The following is a 4,689-nucleotide window of genomic DNA, read 5'->3' as shown; positions in this document are numbered from 1 at the left end:
TCTCGTCTTTGTTATTTTTTTATAATAACTCGAAGTAAGTGTAGTCCGTGCAATGTACAAACAATAATGCCGACATGATCAAACGTTCTTACAATAAGACTGGTTCAAGTTGTTATTAATGATTAAAGGATCAGAATAACTTCCACATTGCACAGAAATTATTTTATGGAAAATAACCACCCAAAGTGTGTGAAACATTTTTGAAGACTAGAAATGGCGGGGCAGAGGCCGACGTGTATCCCCACGCCGCATGTTTGACCCAAGGGAGCCCCAGGGTTGGTAATGGGGAAATGCATAGTTGAGATTGACCGTATTGTCATAAGAGATGTTCAGTATAAATTTGAAGTAAATGGGTGTAGAAATGAAGAAGTTAATGTAAAATAACCTAAAAAAATGAGTGAAAATCTCTGATCCGGCCCCACCCCACCCCCATAACTTAAGACCCAGGGGTCAGATCAAAATTCCAAATAGTGCACTGTCGCACATACGGTATGCTCATAGCTACAATGCTTGTCAGTTTCGAGGTTCTAGTGCTCATAGTGTAGGAGGAGATAATGGCCAGGACAGACGGCGGAGATAACCACATAATTAATAGATTTCAAAATCTAAACGCGGACCCTGAGGTCAAGGTCACAAGGGTCAAACAATTTATGTGCACAGAAAGGTCCAGATACACATGCTACAAATATGAAAGGAATATCTGAAGGAACACGGACGTTATGAGATTTTTTTAATCACGGTCGCAGATTTCGAAACCTGAACCCGGACCCCTAAGTTAAAAAATTAGTATGAAAGCAATATCTGAAAGGCCACAGCAGGTATGAGCATTTTTCTAATCGCGGTCACATATTTCAAAACCTGAACGCTGACTTAAAGATCAATTTTACAGGGGTAAAAAAAATTATGCACATGGAAAGGTGTTGTCCAGATACACATGCATACCAAATATGAAAGCAATATCTGAAGGGACAGAGAAGTTATAAGCCTTTTTCGAATCGCGGTCGCAGATCTCGAAACCTGACCCCAAGGTCAAGGTCACAGAGGTAAAAAAATGTATGCGCATGGAAAGATGTCCAGATACACAAGCATACCAAATATGAAAGCAATATCTGAAGGGACACAGTAGTTATGAGCCTTTTTCGAATTGCGGTCGCAGATTTCGAAAACTGACCCCATGGTCAAGGTCGCAGGGGTAAAAAATTGTATGCCCATGGATAGGTGTTGTCTAGATACACATGCATACCAAATATGAAAGCAATTTCTGAAGGAACACAGTAGTTGTGAGCCTTTTTCGAAAATCGGTCGCAGGAAAATCTCTGACCCGGCCCCACCCCAACCCCCATAACTTTTGACCCAGGGGTCAGATCAAAATTCCGTCGCTGTCACCGTCGCACATATGCTCATAGCTACCATGTATGTTAGTTTCAAGGTTCTAGTGCTAATAGTGTAGGAGGAGCAGGTGGCCAGGACGGACTGAAGACGGAGATTACCACAATATCCCCACTTTTTCTCCGTATTGCGCGGGGATAACAATTAGCTTGTATAATTTAAAGTTAAGCACAATCACGGCAAGTTTCACTGTACTTACACGTTCAATCAAATGGACAGACTTGTGATGCTTTTGACTTAAGATCTCTCTACGTTTGACGTATTTCGGTATTTAAGCTTTTTCAGCAGGAATATTTGCAAAATCGTTCTTTTTGCGATAAGAAGACCTGACTACCTACTGAGTAAATAATTTAAGCATAGTACAAATCGTAACCTTAGACGATATTTCTTGACATTACGTGGGCATCTCAGATAAACAAAACATGATTAGAGATGTCTAACATTAAAATATAATCGTCTGTTATTGTTTATAATATATTAAACAGTGCTTATATTTCACTGCGTGTACATAACGGTTATCATGCACGGACGTTCATTGATGTCCATTGATCATAATAATATTCTTTCAGTAATCTTGCGCCCTTCGCTGTGTTATAGAGTTTGAAAACGATGCGTTGTATTTGCCAACTATTATCTATTATATTTTTTGTTTAATAAAAAATAGTAACGGGGTGTTCGATTTTTGCAACTAAATTTGCTAACTAAAATTCACTTATGTATTCAGTCCTCTACAGATTAACCGTAATTGTCAAGAATTATATATGTTTGATAATACGTGTATAGTAAACTGCTTTAAATAAGGTACATGCAACTTGTATTAGCGCAAAGACGAATATACATATGTATAATATGCCTACTAAGTTGAATGTGTTCTTCGACTACCATGTGCTTTGATCGCATTTTTTACATACGGAATTATTATAGGAAGAAACTATCATTTTAAACGGTAAAACATATTTCATTGATTTTGTTTGGCTGAAAAGACTATATTTAACTGGCTTTCTTAGATCTCTAAGTCAAATAAAATCTAAATAACCATCGTCAAAAACCGAAACTAAGGTCCGAAAATATTTGAAAGATGTATTAGTTGATAAAATACTTTTTGTTTATTTTTCTTTAAACGACGCTAGTTGATAAAATACTTTTTGTTTATTTTTCTTTAAACGACGCGTGTAATGTTCGTTTAAATTTGCATTCGAACATATTTTTGTGTTTCTAAGTCAAAACAGGGACCTATACAAACAAGATCCCTGGTCAAAACAAAGATCTTTCAATAAACAAATGACTTTTATTATTAGATCTGTGGTCAAACAGTACTGTATTTCTGCTTCAACAAGCATTAAATCCTAAGTGATTTCGATCCGAGGTTCATCAGCATATTTAGTTTAAAATGCGTAAGATTACCAGACACAATCGTTCGTTTGTTGTAAGTAGATAAATACGTGATAGAGTCATACATATATTTAAACACATATATTTACTTTTCTCGCTACATTTAAATTATCGGTACTGGTTAAAATAATTTTAGAATCTGGAATCGCCGGGGAAAGTGGTACCGTTCGGTGTATATCCCATCTCTCTTTCTGGGCCGTTATATACATTAAACAATTAATACTTTTGAAAGTTTGTGTGTTTGCTAACGGAACAACGCGAAAACAACCTGTCGATTTTGTTTTTGAAAAAACGACAAGATATGTTTGGCGAAAAACAGCAATACATTTTTACTCGAAATCTTTTTTACAAGCGCTTCTCGTAAAATAATTTTTCAAGTAATATTTCATTAGTATTCTGTTTGGACCTGAATTTTAGTTGTTTGCCTGCGAACAACTAATGTTAGTACCAAAAGTTTCAAGTCGGTTCGCTCTTAACTACGATAAACCTGATAACTGCCGCATCTGCCGCATCCTCACGAGAAAGACTTGCATAATACATGTATATGCAAGAGGTTTGAGTTCTTCAACTATATTCATTCACAAATGAAAACATAATGTGAATATCGTGTTAAATGGAATATTTTTAACGGAGCGTATACAGAAAAAATCAATAAACAATGTTTGTATTATACGTGTCACGGAATAGAATGTTTATGAATGATTACAATAGTCCACTATCTGCTGCGTCTTAATGACGTAGTGTTTTTGCTTAGCACAGGTCAATCATAATCTGAGGCAGGGACCTATACAAACACTTTGTTTGTATAGGTCCCTGTCTGAGGCTATTAATAGATGCGGGAAAATAAAATTTCTGCTGATAAACAGTTATAGCGGGATGTTGCATAACCTCGTTCATTGTGCATGCTACTACAGTGGGGTTAAAATTGATATGTCTTGGAAACGTTCTTTTGTTCTAAACAGATAGAGGCGATCTTTTCTATACACGGGTGCTAACAACACAATAAAAGAAGGTTAAGTTTGTTTATATTCACAGTTCTCAATTTATAAAACGTTGAACATGAGTTCACCAATAACTACTAGTATACTATAGACGTTACAACAGAAATGCTTTATAATCACTAAAACCGAATATAATAAGATGTGTTTGTGAAACACAATGTCCCCCTATATGACGTTTGACCTTGAAGGATGGCCTTGACGTTGACCCTTCACCACTCAAAATGTGCAGCTCCTTGAGATACACACGCATTTCAAATATAAAATTGCTAGCTTCAATATTGCAGAAGTGACATTACATGAACAATTTTGAACCATATATTTGACCTTGAAGGATGACCTTGACCTTTCACCACTCAAAATGTGCAGCTCTATGAGATACACATGCATGCCAAATATCAAGTTGGTATCTTCAATATTGCAAAACTATTCATAAAATAAGCGATTTGGGCCACATATATTTGACCTCTGACCTTGAAGGATGACCTTGACCTTTCACCACTCAAAATGTGCAGCTCCATGACATACACATGCATGCCAAATATCAAGTTGCTATCTTCAATATTGCAAAAGTATTCATAAAATAAGCGATTTGGGCCACATATATTTGACCTCTGACCTTGAAGGATGACATTGACCTTGACCTTTCACCACTCAAAATGTGCAGCTCCATGAGATACACATGCATGCCAAATATGAAGTTGCTATCTTCAATATTGCAAAAGAATTCATAAAATGAGCGATTTTGGCCACATATATTTGACCTCTGACCTTGAAGGATGACCTTGACCTTTCATCACTCAAAATGTGCAGCTTCATGAGATACACATGCATGCCAAATATGAAGTCGCTATCTTCAATGTAGCAAAAGTTATTGCAAAATGTTAAAGTTGGCGCAAACCAACAGACC

Source organism: Dreissena polymorpha, chromosome 14 (genome assembly GCF_020536995.1).
Source record: "Dreissena polymorpha isolate Duluth1 chromosome 14, UMN_Dpol_1.0, whole genome shotgun sequence".
Lineage (NCBI taxonomy): Eukaryota > Metazoa > Mollusca > Bivalvia > Myida > Dreissenidae > Dreissena > Dreissena polymorpha.
The sequence above is the reverse complement of the archived record's forward strand: the minus strand, read 5'-3'. Positions refer to the sequence as shown.